This window comes from Apteryx rowi, unplaced genomic scaffold (assembly GCF_003343035.1).
Source record: "Apteryx rowi isolate R43461 unplaced genomic scaffold, aptRow1 scaffold_440, whole genome shotgun sequence".
Lineage (NCBI taxonomy): Eukaryota > Metazoa > Chordata > Aves > Apterygiformes > Apterygidae > Apteryx > Apteryx rowi.
In genome coordinates this window covers 449,284-465,459 of record NW_020450695.1, presented here as the reverse complement: position 1 = coordinate 465,459, position 16,176 = coordinate 449,284, and the positions used below count along the sequence as shown (strand labels likewise).

The 16,176-nt window shown below is 44.2% G+C and overlaps 1 long non-coding RNA gene across 3 annotated transcripts in view; it reads left to right on the top strand.

Moving 5' to 3' along the window:
* Window positions 1-16,176, top strand: part of LOC112971448 — a 104,174-nt gene that overhangs the window by 36,849 nt on the left and 51,149 nt on the right. For all 3 annotated transcript variants that reach the window (XR_003255344.1, XR_003255346.1, XR_003255345.1), the window contains exon 3: window positions 9,052-9,173. This is a non-coding gene — a long non-coding RNA (uncharacterized LOC112971448). The remainder of the gene's footprint in view (window positions 1-9,051; window positions 9,174-16,176) is intronic.

Below are 16,176 nucleotides of genomic sequence, written 5' to 3'. Positions count from 1 at the left end.
GAGGACCTGTGCTCACCTCCATGCTCTGCCTCTGGCCTGACTTGGGTTGGCTCACTTGGGCTACTCTTGGCCTTTGTTTCCCCCTCTGTAAAATGGGATTAACAGCACTGCCCTGTCTCTTGGGGATGCTGAGGAGATAAATGCATTAATGTTGGCATTAATTGTACAGGGTGTTAAGGAGGGCCACAGAAGTTAAGAGAGAGATTAATGGACAGCCAGATTTTCCCCTCGCTCACACCTCCACTCTCTGAAACCACTGGGATGTTACCAAGGTCTGATATTTGTAAGCACTTGAGTGTGTGTGCATGTGTGTGTGTGTGTATGCGCATGTGTCACACTGTAGCATCGCTTTTACTGTATTCAAAACAGATGTTGAGATGACAATTTGATCCCCTCCTGCTCTGGCTAAGCTGAGTGGGCGGAATCTGGACTCTAGTTCACAGCCGAATGTCCGGCCAAGAATCTCCAGGCCTTTCTCTGACATTAACAGGACCCCCTGGAAGTTTGGGAAATGTTGTTATATCAGTGTACAGCTGGAGAAGCCAGAGCACATGGAACAAAGTGGACTTGCTCTGAATAGAAGGGAGAGCTGGAGCATGAAGTCTGTAGGTGTAACTTCCTTGGCCAAACCACTAGATGGAGACTTTCCTACCAGATTTTGAAAAACGTGTGTACGAAAATGCATTTCCTAGTGGTTTCTCAAGGACCTGACAGTGAAAGTACAGAGATTCTTCACACTGGTTTCACAACGAACCAGATCCAGATAGCAGTGTGGGAAGGGCCTTCTTGGCTTAGTAACAAGATATAGGGGAGCAGCATTTAAAACAATTGGTCATTTGAGCTCTCCCCATGCACTGAGTGCCCTCTCACCCAAACTGGGAAGAAGTACAGTGGTTCAGAGCTCCCAGGCATCATGTTCACTAGTGCACGTGAGGGGATGCTCCACCACCTCTGCAAATCCCAGGGAGCCCAGAGGTGACTGCTTGCAACAGCAGTTTGTGCAGCTCTAAGTTAGTGTGCACTGCTCTGTGGCACAGTAGTGGTGATATCCCCAAGGCCCAGAGCAGCTCATTCTCAGCCACCTCCACCCTGCGTCTGGCAGCTCGCTCCATTCTGCCTCAGCACAGAGGACCATAAATACGGATTAGCATCTCCTCAGAAACTTCATTTTGCTTAGACAAGACTTCTTTGGAGGGGGGAAAAAAGGCAAATATTGCTCAGTGACTTCAGCTGTGCCTGGTGGCTATTATATCCCGTTATTTTAATGAACATTTGACTTTATTTGCCTCTGCTCTCTAGACTCATTCTTCAAGCAGAAGGATATTAATGAGTTTGACTTCATTCCAGTTCTCCCTTCCCCTACTTCCCCGTTTTTTTCCCCAGTCCTGGCAATGAGGTCAGACATGTCCTCTGAATCAGTGTCCAGTCATACACTGGTATGTCTGTCCCTAATGTTCTGCAGAGTTTCAGGCTGAGATGCTTGAGATTGCTATGAGTCACTGAAAGAGGATCTGTAGCTCTGATCCTTTGAGGAGCAGATGCTGTAGGTGCTCTGCCTCTTCAAGGTGACAACCTCACATCCAAGAAGATGAGAAGCCTAATAAGTAATCAGCAGCAAATGTACAAATTAGGTCCGTTTCTTATGGAAGGTGAAGTGTCTGATGCTCACTGAATCACAGGTGTTAAAAAGGCAAAGGATGCAGGTCAGCTAATCCCCCAGGCTGCTGGCCTGTGGCATGCTTGTGTCCAATTCTGAGAACTGCTAATCCCACAGAGGAAGAATTTTAACAAGTGTATGGTTTCCAGGACTGATTAGGCTATACACCCAGTAGCTGCATCTTATTTCGCAGAAACCAGGGAAATAAAATTTACTGCTCCAGAAGCTCAGATTGCTGGTCTTGTATGCTAGGAGAATCCTTTGTTGCCCTTTGCAGTACAGAAGGTCAAGAACACACAGTTTTGTAGTCCTGCAGTTCTGATTTCATCCAGTTCAGGGTGAATGCACTTGTCTGTGACTGCACACAGATGTGCCCCCCACCAGATTCAGCTCAGCCCACTCACTGGTGTGAAGTGACAAACCATGATTAAATAAAGGAAGCAAATGAAGGGTGTTCACAATAGAAAAACCTGAAAAAATGCTGCTTTTGTGGAACACAAGGGTCCAGAAAACTGTTTAATTGAGTTTAGTTTTGCCCTTAAGTCAGGGGGAGACTTCTCTAAAAGCAATCTCTGAGAGTTGTGTGTGGGGATCAGGGGTTTGTGCAGCCCATTTCCCTAGCTTGAGTTGGACTGGTGTTAGCAGAGGCACAGAAAATCTCCCACAGGTCTGGGTCACTGCCAGAACAGGGCTTGCTTTCACTGGCACATGTTAGCTGGAGTTCCTTTAAAGTCATGGAACATATGGGTGTGAAGGAGACCCAGACATGAAATCTTATTCCCTGCTCCTTACCCTCTTCCTGAATTCTGGTGAAGGGACAGATTTACCATGGGAGAAGATGTGGCCTAGGGACCTGCAGCTCTTCCTCTTAAGACTGATTAATGCAGTGCTCGTACTGGAAGAGGAGTCATACAGCTGCACACATTCCCCATGTCCAGCTAGAGCTAATACCCATGCTCAAAATGTCTGTACTTCTCCTTTCTTGGAAATGGCCTGTAATTCACAGCTCTAAAATACTAGCTGGAAAGGGTTTTATGTTTTTTGTCCCCCCTGCCTCACCCCCAGGTTGATAATGCCCATTGGCAAAAGTCCAGCAAATAGCAGATGAGATGGTGAATGCAGTTGGAGATCAACTCTAGGGCTGAACTTCCTCTTGCCCTAGGGGTACATGCATGTGTATAGGAGTAATATCTCCCAAGCTTCTGAGGGATCACAAAGTGCTTTGAAGAATGGAAACAAAAGAAAACAATTATGCTCAGGAATTGCTTTTGTCACTGTTGAAATGCTGCCCCATCTCTGGGATGCAGCAGGGCAGCCTATTTACCAGCAAAGTTGTGCAGCAAAGCAGCATACGAAGGGAACTAAATCACCAGCAGGAATGTGGAAGGGGCTAGACAACACTTTCCTAATCATTACATAGCCAGGATATCAGTGTTGGCATCATGCTACTCACATGTGTCACAAGATCACCAATAGCACAAGCGCTTAAGACCTTGCTGTCTGAAAGAAGGTATTTGCAATGGCACAAAGCTCCTAGTGTTGCGCTGGATCCTGTAGGGCTGAAGAGGAAGGGGAGTTTGCTTTCAGTTTGTGTTGCAGTTGGGGCAGTTCAGTTTTGCAGAACAGTGATTCAGGAATGATTTGGGAAAACACTCCCTGTTAAATCTCCCTCCTCAGATCCCTGCACATCCATGTAGGGCATTTCCAGAAATGGGGTCACTTGGGAGATATGAATAGGTGTGAACACACAGTGGTCCTGCTGCAGCAAGCCCATAGATCTTTTTTATTCTTTACTCCTCTTAATTTCTATATAGTACTCTCCAAAATGCTGTCAAATTCTGAGTTACAGGCAGTCTCCTCAAATCTCCTTGTTTTGAGCTCTAAATCCAGGACAAAGTGTATTAGAACCTTGCAGTATGACAGAAGGCATCCCTAAAAACCTATCCATTAAGGAGGAGTAAATCACTACAAAAAAAGACTTTGACTAGTGCTTTAAATGCGAGGTAAGAATCATGGTGAGACCAGTAGAAGAGAAAGACTATAGACATGAGTTCAATATTCAGCTTTACAACTGGCTTTTGAGGTGGCTTTGAGCAAGTCACTGCTTTTAGTTGTGCCTCAGTTCCCATCCCCCCCTGTAAAATATTATTGACTTCATCTCTAAAATGTTTTGAGCTTGAGGTAAGATCTGAGCCTTATTATTCACTTTCTGGTGGCACCGGAGATTCAGAGCAATCTCTTAATATAAACACCCACCTCATCAAATTAAAAAGAAACTCTTGCACTGTTTTCCTGCTGGGTAGTAAACCATTACACTTGTTGGGATTTAAAGTAAAAATTAATGATTTCCTTCCTGTTCTAAAGGAAGCTCTACTTCCGGAATCTGGGAAATTCTTTTCTTAAACATTCCATGTAAATGTAATTCTTTTAAAAAATAATATGCATGGCTTAAGTCATCATAAGTACAATGGTTATTGTATATAAAAGAATTGGGGCAGTATTTTATAACTAGGTAAGTGCTATATTTAAGAAACTGAATAAATCATGTTCAAATTTGCTGATGTTAAAAATGTCAGATGCCCCCAGGGAAGGTGAAGAGGGTGTGCTAAGGGCCATGAGTGGCTGAAGAGCACAGTCTTATAAAAATACTGCAGTACAATATGGAATTCATTTTATTAAAAAAAAATAATAAAAAATTGAACATTGTTTCATTGTTTCCTGCACTTGCAATCCAAAAGACTTATATTGTTCTGATCTGTACTGCAGTCCCAAAGGGTTTTAAAAGATCCTTCATAGGAAGTGAACTTTTACTTATTGTTAGCTGGTTGATTTGCTCTGCTGGAGGTAGCTTTAGTGTGGAGGGCTTTGGGGAGTGGGAGAAGGACATTCCTTGTACTAGATTTTTTGGAAGCTCCACCTGGCCATTCTTGCCACCTCTTCAGTGCAGAAAGCCCTTTATTCTGAAAGCTTGGGCACCCTCCATAAGATGTCAGGATGGCAAGCATCAAGGAATGACAAAACTCTAGCGTGACTTGCAATTCATGCTCCAAGGGAGACCATGCTGGGGGGGCCTGGTTTGAACTTCAGAGCGAGCCGGCACCAGGTTCCTCCTTCAGAGAGCAAATGGTCTAGCCCAAGAGAATAGGAATTAAGACCAAACAACAAACATCTGTGTGAGGTGGGCAATGTCTCATGACTCTCAGGTGCCCTTCAGCTCTGACCCTTTGTGGATGTGTGTGGTGCAGGCATTCATTGTGCAGACTAGCTCTGTGACTCAAGTCCATCTGAAACCTTGTGGTTTGGGTTTTGGAGATCTGTTCAGTCACTGATATTGGCCACGATAGCTGTAGTTATTTTAGCATTGTCTGTGAACAGAAGGATCTCAAGGGAGCTAGGTGCTAACTCCCAAAAGAGCCACTGCTTGTGTGGCTTTAGTACTTAAGTCCTTTATCTTCTCAGGGAAATCACACTTTAAAGGATTTATGGTTTAATTCTATACTCCCTTCAGGTTTAATACTGCTTTGAATTACCTTGTCGCCTAACTCCAAGCCCTCCTCACAAAATACAATAAAACACAACAAAATGCTCCTTTCCAACCTGTCCCAGCAGCTATTGATAATTGTGTCTGCTGGTAAGTCTTGTCAGAAGGTTACTGGGCCAGGACTGGGATGGGAATGAACCATAAATAAGAGTCCATTCCCAGGTCTATTTGAGTTAAGGTCTTCAGGGGGTAGGAGGTTTTTCCACAGGGGCTTGCACTTATATAACATCATCCTGGACCATATTGCCCACATCTGTAATGCTTCTCCTTATGCAATGGTGTGGCAGAGGAGAACTACTGGAGCTGCTAGGCTGCCTGTGAAAGCCTACGAGAGGAGCTCAGTGGGTCAGCAAAGCCCCAGATGAATGCTTCCATTAGCACCTGAAATGCATTGGAATGTCTTCCGGTGGTATGAATGACCCCCTCTGTGCAAATCCACAGCATGCAATGGGCTTTGTATGGCAGAACATGCAGCTGTTGCTTGAAAATTTGTACCCAAAGTCCTTGGACACTCCACTATCTAAAAGGTCCACTGCAAACAAGATGCCCAGCTCTCCTTACATCTTTGAATGTGCCAGGCAAGGCATTTCCATGGACCTGAACTATGTTAAATAGTAATTGGTGCCAGAACCTGCTCTGTCCTCTTCTGTTCAGCATATAAGTCTCTGATTGCTTCTCAGGGATGTATGCATGCATCCAAGCCAATGTGGCTTAAAAGACTCTTCCTTACAGGGCTGTATTGGTTTTATTTCATTTCTAATGTCAGCTGCAAAAACAGTCCTTCATTTTAGAACTGTAACCATAGCATCAGTGGAATTAAGTTGTTAGAACCACTCAATGTATCTTTAAATAGAAAGCCCACACTCATCTGATATGCAGTTGGCATCACTTTTTGAAAGGATGAACTTTGACCTTTGCCCCCAAATCACGAACAGGACTAGGGTATATGAAACTTTCACTTTGGAGTGAGTCCAACCTAGGCTGTAACCAAATCTGAAATACTTTTTTCTATGAGTAACTCTTACTCATCCAAGGAGTTCTGTTCACTTCAGTTGCATTACTAATGTGATTATGGGCTGCAAAACTGAATGCTGTGTATGTGATTTGTAATTTGTGGAGGCCCCTGGAAAAATTTCTTCTTACTTAATTTTAATTAAGTCTGGCAAGTTCTTTTTGCCTCAGTAAGAAGACCAGACCACAGAAGAACTGGTGAAATAATCATGGCCAATCCCTACCACACATTGTTGCATGTTAACAACATGTTACACAGCTATGAGTGGTGGGTTCGTGAGAGGCCTGGAAAAAAAAAATCAAGGATTTAAATTAAGAGGCACTTAACGTGGGGAAAATAATAGGATTTCATCTTATGTAATATACAGCAATTTTGTTTGAGTTAAGGCTGATGGATGTTTTAAGCCTCAGGATCTATAAGTTCTTCAGCATTTCCGGAAAATTGGTAGATCTGATGTAAACCACAGCAGAACTACTCAGAGAATCCTAGCAGTCAGTTACTAGAGAAGACACCATCCAAACTGCAGCAGAGACATACAGAGCATCAATGTCTCGCTCCCCTGCAGCTGCCTACTGCAGAGCATTAGCTGTTTGCTGGAAGACACAGAACAGGAGTGTGTCCCTGGCACACTTCACTGAGCCCCTCTTTCTAGGCCTGATCTGCTAGTGCTTGCTCTTCTTCCCACTCAAGCACTGCTGAGCTGTGTGCCAGGAGACCCCTCACCTCTGAGCTGAGCAGCTAGAGGGTGTTGAATCATAGGTACCCATGGGTTCATCTGGGACAGCTGGTGAAATCACTGTCCTTGCTTGTTTGTCTCATTGCTCTGTTGGAGGCTGTTTCCAGCATGTCTGGAAAAGCCTTTAATACTGTAAACTGTAGTAGTTCAGGAACAGTTTCATGTACAGTTAAGCCACCCCTGCTGCAGAGGCAGCAGCCTCTGAGAGCATGAGGGGGTGGAGAGGTTGGGAAGGGTGACCCAGGCTGCCACCCCAATCCGTCTTCTGTTGCTTGTGAGCAAGTTCTCCCAGCTCCCACCACAGGTGTCAGGGATGGTTATGGGTATAAGGGGACCTCACTAAGGTTCCCTTGTGTATGCCTAACCTCAGCTGGCAAAACATCTTCTAGGGGCTGTGGGTACATATGAGAGCATCCTCTAAGGATTGGTTGGGATGAAGGTGGTTAAGAGCCCACAACACATATTTTGCATTGTAGACTACTAGGTCAAGGCACAGACTGTGGTTTTTGGAGGTAAAGGCAGTTTCTTACTGAGTGCTGATGACAGTTTCAGTAGTTCTATATTGGCATAAACTACAGATGACCAGACTCTTCCTTCCTACTCCCAAATCCCTGTCCCATTGTAGCTTTCAGTGACTAAGCCACAGGAATCTAAATAGACAAATCTTGGAGACCAAAGTCTGGGAAGGGCAAAGAACCTGGAGCTTAAATCTTTAAAAACTGATTAAATCTACAAAAGTGTTTGTTTGTAGACAGATTTAGCATGAATATGTTTTATGCCCCATTTGCCCTGAAGTCTGTCTCCCTCAGTTGCCTCTCTACAACTGTGTATGCAGAAGGGTGAGGGAGGGAGGTTCATGAGAAATTGTGTAATGATATGAACATTTGTAATTGCAGGCAGGTATTCCTTTCTGCCTCCTAAAGGTACGAGAGGAAAAACCATGACTCTGAATTTTCTCTTGCCTGTTAATGCAGAACTGCCACTCTTTCCCACTGTAGATCAGCTTTACAGGTGTCTGACCTGGGGCAGTTTTGATTCAAATTGCCAGGATATAGATTTCACATGAGAATGTGGCTATGAAAGAGTATTGACTTAAAGCCACTGGTGAAAGTGAATTAAAATGTGATTCTTACACAAACACAACAGAACAGTACCGTGGTACAGGCCATTCTTGTCCTCTGTTTGCTTAGGATAATAAGAATATTATGGAGAGCAGATTGTCTCCGCATCATCATGTTGTGTCTGCATTTCTGTTATAAACCCCATTTTGACCTTCCTTCTCTGATGCTGAGTTTCACGAGTACTTGATTAAGTTGTCCTGGCTTCATGCCACTCTTTTCTGCCCCCAACATGCCTTCCTTTGTCCTTTCCTTTGTACCAGCACAGCTCTTTGCACACCCTGAGGAGGAGTGGACTGGGGAACTGATCACAACTAAACATCATGTAAATTTTCCTGGGTTAAAAACTTCCACTCTGCTTTCACCAAAGCTTTTTCCTGTCCAAGTTCAACATCTTAAATAGAGGCTGTGCAAAAATGGGATATTTTGTCTCAAGTAAAACCTTCATAGATCAGTATTAATTTTCATTCCAAGCTGTGAGAAGGAGACCAAAAAACTACCTTTCTCACAAGAAAAGAACTGTTAGGAAAAATGGGGAGTCAAAAATCTCAAAATGGATGAAGGATGCAGCCTACAAAGTGTTCAGGTGTGCTGCACCCTGCTTTGTACAGCAGCGGGGAGACACGAGGCCCAAAGGCAGAGGAATATTAAACTAACTTGGAGTAGAACGCTTCTGTTCAGTTGGCTAAGACAAAATGTTTTGATTTCACCTTAATGAGCCTGAAATGGAATAGTCAGCTCTCAGTTAACTGTGGGTGGATTATTTGTGGTGAAAAGGGACCTTTTTTGACATTGTATCATACGAACAGCTGGCTCTGGAAATGAAGTTTGTGTCTTCTACTTGGCTGCAGAGAAGCCTTGCTGCCATGAAATATATTGGTGTGCTTTAATTGCAAAATTGTTCAATCTATCTTCTGATAACCTACAACTGTAATGTTTTTTGCAGCAGTGCTAAGCCTCACAGTATCTGTTTACTCCTTTTTAAAGCACCACCTATGGGAATCAAGTGACTGAGAGAATTTCAGCTCCTCTTAGAAAACATACATAAGCCCTGTAGAACGGAAGAGGAACTCTGAAACAGGAACCTAAACATTCACGCCAGAAGGAAGGTAAATATTTAATTATTTTTAAATGTTCTAATTTTTGGAGAATGGAGCAGAAGGGATGTCTCAGTCTGATTTTCATCATCTGGGATGTCAGTACTAATTGCTGGTTCAATGAGGAGAATGTGACTTAACAAATAGCTAAGTAAAAGTTCAGATATACACAGAAGTTAGTGTATGATAATACAGCAGTGCACATCAGCTCATTTGTGGTGACTGAGTGTGCCTTTAGTCCTAAAGTGGAAAATGTGATATCATTTCAGTTAGCTTAGTCCTCAGAGAAAGAGAATATTGAGCTAAAATTAACAGATTCATAGCTCATGGCCAGAAGGGACCATTATGATAATCGATCTGACCTCATGCATAACAAAGGTCACAGAAACTCATTCAGAAATTCCTTCAACCAGTCTATAACTTGTAGCATTTTTTGAAAGATATGCACTCTTTAAATAACGACTTCATGTGACTCTTAACCTATTTAGAGATCTCTGAAGAACTGAGTTTATTTACATGCTGCAGTTACATTTTTTAATTTGAATTTTCACAAATTACAAATAGAAATATGTAGCACTTTTTTTTTTCATTTTTGTCTTGGGACATAAAATATTTTTGTCTTGCACTGGGATATACATACGATTGCAGGATACTTGCATCAAGCACACATTTTTGCTGTGGCTGCCAGTGGAGTCCACAGTGACCAAGTTTGATGTTAAAACAAAAGTGTAATAAGAATATGCTTACAAAGTCCCAGGTGGCTAATGTGGCCACATGAACAAATTTCTGAGCCAGGTCATGGGAACCCTGTGATGAAATTGGCTAGAAAGAGGAAAGTGAAATAGAGAAAGAAATCATCCTTTCTGGGGAAGGCAGCTTCACGTGCCAAAAGTAAACTTGCACCATGAAAGAGCACAAGCAGGGTTTAAAATAAGATAAAGGACTTTTGTGAAAGTGTAATAAATTGCAAATTGTAACAAATTAGTGTAACAAAGTGTAGCAGATTACAAATAGAAATATGTAGCACTGGTTTTGTGTGCATTTATCTGCCTATTTAATAGGTAACACATGAGGTCACATGTACATCCTTGAGATCTGTGCTACTGTATCAGATATGAAACTCATTCATATTTTTTATCTTGACAAAAATCTCTGGGCTTTGAAGATTTTTTAACAAAAAAACCCAAATTCCAAACTCAGACTGTAAACTCTGTGAGGTAGGGATAGTTTTTACAAGATACTTATACAGTGCCCAGCACAATGGAGATCCAACATCAGATGAGGCTGTAGATACAGAGCCGATCTGAATAATAATCGTTTGGACTATGAATTCATTGGTGTCTGTGAATCAGTGCTGTGTGGAGATGACTTCATTTTCCCAGTGACTTGCCTCCCCTGAGGCTGAGAGAAGAGCAAGGGCTTATCCCAGTGAAGTTTCATTTCTGATCACAGAACTTCAGCTGCGCCATCTCCCATCCCCTGCAAAATAGCGCAGGGGCTGGAAAATAATCCAACGTTAAACAGCATCACAGTGCTGGAAGCCTTTTCCTGCTGCCAGTTTTATGACCTTAATTAACACAGGTCAATCCATAAATCAGATCAACAGTGGGAGATAACAATGAATCTTGCTGAGGGCAGCTTTAATAGGAGCCTAAGCCCCCAAAGAAGTGGACAGTACCGGCATTTTAAGTGCACGTGTGGGGTTGAAAGGGAACAGATGTCCAGCTGGGGCTGCTGCCTGTAAGGGTAAGTCTGCAGGGCTGTTGAATTTCCAGAGAGAAACCTGTTTTGACGTCTTAATGGCAAAAGTGTCTGTCAGAGGCCGATGGAGTGGTGACAAATACTGCCTCCCTCCCTGTGTGATCTATGGGCAAGATGGGGGTGCTTTCAGGTTCAGCATCTGGTAGGATGCCATCACCACCTAGCTGGGGTGCTGAATGGGTTGAGGAGAAAGGGAAGGAAGACTGTAGGAGTGACTGTTCAGAGTGCATGAGAAACTGAAGGTGAAATATAGATGGAAAAGAAGAATTTCAGGCTTTCCCACCATGGCTTCAGCTGGTAACTTGCCAGGAGCCAAGCAGAGAGTGCATGGAGTGGAACAGACAGCCACTGCCCTCATCTTTAATACAGCCAAGGAATGACAGCAGGAATGGCAGGCCCCGGGACTTGCTGTCTTGCTAGCCTGTAAGGACTAGTTCCCTAAGTGTGTGGGGGCTCATTTTCTTCCAGGGGACCTTCTGTGGCCATTCCAACTGGGAGAGGCTGCGGTCTGCAATTAGGGACGCAAGGTTGCTTTCAGTTTCCTGGGCCTTAATTTGGGCATCTCCCATTTAAGTGCGTTTCTGCTTTGAAAAGTGAGACAAGCAAATGGCTCTCAGCAGTGCCTCGGTTATTGCTGCACAGAGAGACCAAGCTGTAGGCACCCCCTTTGCCAGGAGGGAAATATATGCCTTTCCAGTTGCTCACCCTGCGAACTCAGCTGAAATCTGATGGTCAAGCTGGCTGATTCCTTGCGCAAAGAGATTACCAGCAAAAAACTGCAGACAAATTGTACTTACTTGTCCAGTTTTCTGAGGCAGGCTTTCCTTGTTGTTCCTGACTGGAACTTAGTAGTCAATTCTGCCAGTGCACAAGCAGGACTAGACTCCAGGCTGTCTGTCCTTGACTAACTCACTAGCTTAGTTATCTTATGTGTCTGGGTCTGCAGGACTGTGAAATGGAAGGGTGTTTTGGAGTAAACTGCTGCAACTCTGATTTTCACAAAAGGCAGATCAGATTTTGCAGAGAATCATCACCTGTGTAATGAAGAGTGATTGACGGGCCTGAGAAGGGACCTCACATTGAAAACTCTTCTAGTTCTGGGGACTGCCAGACCCTGATCCTTCATGCAGATGTGTCTGTCCTTCTGAAGCAGAGGATATGAGGAGTCCTCTCCTTTGTAATCAGTGTCTTGGTGCTCTGTTCAGCAGGCTTGGAGGATATCCAACTCCTGCTTTTCCTGAGCTATAGTCAATGATAGGCTATAACTAGAGCAATGGAAAGGAACCTGCATTATAATGGGAGATTTTTTAAGGCTGTGTGTGAAGGCCCTCTACATCATACTGACTGAATAGGAAGCAAAAGAAAATCAGATGGAGAAAAGATTTTTTAAATGATGTTGTTCAGCTTCTGGCTGAAGTGTCATTGTTCTTCTATGGGGTCTTGAAATGTGGTTTGGGCAGAGTTCAGCTGAGATGATCAGCAAAAGGGAGTAAACAGTGATGCTGGGACTGACTTTGAGACTGTGTGGTGAATAAAGAAGCCCATCAGGATCATTCCTGTATTCTGCATATCTCCAGTATTCAGTGTATCTCCCAGCCATAGTTAAGCTTTTGTCAAGAGATGGAGGGATTGGAAGGAGGGAGGATTGGGTACATCCCAGCATGAGAGCACTGGGCCATGATATCCTCATATATTCACAAGGGACTGCTGTAACCTCACTCCCTGAAGCTTCTGTGACTTCATTAGGGAACCAATCTTGCCAGTAGCTGAAGGATGAATATCACTTCAGGCTGGAACAGCAAGCATTTTTTTGATACAGTGACTGAAACAAGCAATTGTTGTAAGTATAGTAAACAGATACAGAGAGGAAAAAAAAGGATTTTGGATCAAAATTCAGATCTACCTGCAACAAAGGTTTTGCTTTGCTCTTGAATTAGTTTGATCATGTTAAAACTTTTTTGCCTTTTTTTTCAAGTGTAGATCATTTTAAATGAAAATTTCCATTTTGAAAACAAACTCTGACATAAATATAATTTAAAAAAATGTCATCATGAAGTGTTTCAGCATTTTCAAAATGAGACTTTTCATTTTAAAAAAAGCCATTAGAATTAAAAAGAAAATTTTTTGGTCAAAACTATTTGACCTAATTTTGCCAATAGTTGCCAAGCTCCTTTGAGGGCATGGCCTGGTCTACAATAAGAGGATGGATTGTATAGAGTTTGCACTAGGGTCTCTGTAATCCCAATGATACAGAGCAGAAAATGTGAAAGTGTGTAGACTTGATATAGATGTATACTTTGGATTACCAGTTTGTTGCTTTGTGATTGGTTGCCTCATGAAGACCTTGCTGTATCCTCTCTAGTGAGCATTTGGTATCATAAATCATTGGACTAACTGCCTGCCAAAATAGCTAATAGCCAGATCTTCAGAAGATGGAGCCATGCAGCTGTTTCTGCGTTAGGCTATTGTAGCACCTAACGTGGCTGGCCACAGCTGCCCTGGAAACCACGGACACCAGGAATGTGGGGTGCCAATGGTCTCCTGTTGAGACTCAACCCTATAGGTCTGTATTTCAACCTGTGGTAGTATTTGCACTGCCAAAGTGCTTTCCTTGACTAGAGTCCATTTAGACAATCTCCTAACCACTGCCCCATGTTGCTGGGTACCTCTCAGAGGGATATTGCCAAGGGGGTGGGTAGGCAGACCACTGCTGTTTTCCTTTTTAGTCTCCTTCCTGTGGTTCGTCTCTAAGGGTTGTATGTATTTCCACCCTAAAGGAGCCTTCAGGTACACAATACTTAGGAATAGGGCAACAGACCTATTTTGGTTTATAGCATATAACTTCTGCTCTTCCCCAGAGCCTCATAAACAAATTTCTTATTGAGTTGCTCCCAAAATAGGTCCTGCTCTCTTAACTACCCATTTGCATTGCTTTGCATTTGTTTTTTCTCTTCAGGTGGTAGGTTTTCTTTCAGTTCAGCCCCATGGGTAGCAAGAAAGCTCAGGAAGTACTTGCAATGTCCTGCCAACCAGAGCTGGATTTATTATAGATCAAAATAAGAATTGTCTGAATGACTGGAAAGCTTAATCACAGGGAGTGTATGAACGTTTGGCAAAAGCACGCAGGAGGGTCTCCTCATCTGCAAATCTGATCAGGCAGGGAGTAACAGAGTATTATAAATAGTAATTGTAAGAATTAGTGTGGAGTAGAAAGGCCTAAGTTGGGAACATTTATACCTGGGGTTTGTTTTGAGGGGATACATTCGTGATGCCTGAAGCCTGGTATAGGGTTTGTTTCCAGGCTTCCCCCTCCAACAGCTGGGAGCTTTAGTTGACTGGGCTCACACTGCAATAGCTGTTTGGGTTTTTTTTTTGCCAACTTGAGCCATGTAAATGCCATCAAATCTAAAGCAGTCATTGAGGCTGTCTCTATAGTCAAAAGAAAGAGACCAGCGTCTCCAGAAAGATCGTTTCAGAGCTGTCCTTCTACCAATGATCTGAATAGACTCTGGATGTGTCTGTGTTGTCCTCTGACTGTATAGAGACCCTTGATATTTGATCTAGATATGACTCTTCATTTTTAAGTGGCTTAATTTAGAGTTCCTGCTTTACGTGTCTTAAAGCCCCAGCAGTGCCTGATCTAGCTAGTCACCATTTGCCAAGCTAATTTGCCATTTTCCCTTGCCTTTTTATAGTCTATGTCTTACTTTCAACTTCATCCAGTTTGGATAGGGTCAGGGTCAGGCAGCACTCATGCAGGAGGTGAATCCTCAGCCTGGGACCATTCCCTTTGTGCCAGTCCAGCACCGCAAAGGGATGGAACAGATGTACAAGGACAGAGCCAAGCATCACATGATGGCTAGAGATCCTTCCAGCAGCCCCTACTGAAATAACACATCAGGGACGTGTCCTGGGCCTGTAAAGGGAACAGGGTATGTGAGGCCAAATTCAGAGCACTCCTGAAGTCCCCAGGCAGAGGACGATGCCTTGAAGGCTCCACCAGTGAGGGTGGCCTCATGGCTCCTTCCCCTTGGATGCCCTGGAAAAGGGCCATCCACGGTGGGGCCTCTCCCTGGTGGTCAGAGAGGATGAATAGGGTGGAAGCCAACAAAAAAGCCCAGAGTTGAAGGCCAGTGGGACCTCCAGGAGCACATTGCTTCTGCAATACACCAAGGGCTCATTACTTGGACCCTGCAACATTGCAGTGTAAGCCATGGTCCACACAGAAATGTGCAGTCACCATCCTTACCTTAATTTGACTTTGGAGTGGGGGGGAGTGCTGATGGAAGCGCTCCAGGAAAACAATTGGTAGGACTGGGTAGCAGATGTTGCGCTTATTTAGATAGTCTTGTTTATGAAGCATTTCACAAATGCAGTGCCAGCTGGGTCTCTGTGATGTGTGGCAGGAGGGAAAGTGGTAACCTACCTCGGTGCCCAGGGCTCTTTGGACAGACTGGGGAGGAGTGGCACCCTGAGGTGCCAGGGAAGTCACCAGGGAGCTGAGAGCAGTGGCATGGTGGGGACTGTGGGCTGCACCAGCGGTTCCCTCCTGCTGTGCTGCCAGCCCTGGGGCAGAGCAGGTGGCACACTGGGCAGGCACCAGCCATGCTTTTGGCAGGGGGAGTGGTGGCAGGAAGTGCTTGTACACAGGGTGGGCCTTGAGAGCAAAAATCAGAAGCCCATCTGCTCTCTGCTGAGGAGGCAAGAGCATGGAAAGCCAGATGCAGCTAGCAAAAGTAGCCCCTTTCACACTGGGTTTCCCTGGAGAGTTCAGATTACCAGTGCAGTTTGGATGGTGAAGGCCTTGTTTTTTACCCCCACTCACCAGCTCTCCTTTCAAGCAGGGATGCTGCTGCAGTCACATTGTACCCACCCAGGGCATGGGCAGCTAAGCTCAACTCTGGGGGCTAGCAGGGCTGACCCTGGCCTGCACGCTAGAAACGGTTTGTACAACTAGGTGGGAGGGGAGCTGGGAAACGCAAGCTGGGTCCTTGTGCTGGTGCAGTTGAAAGCCAAGGCAGGTTTTTACCAAAGTAAGAGCAAATACTTGGCTCTGATATCTAGGACATTGGCTCCTCTGGTAATAAGCCACAACTGGTAACATAAAATAAATAAGAGTCGGGTGCATAGCTGCAGTTTCACAGCAAAACACTGTACATGTTGGGAATCATGCTCCAGCTTTCTTCATCTCTGAGGGCCAGAATGAAGCAGGATCGCATAGGTAATATGCTCTGTGAAATGCATTTGGGACTGC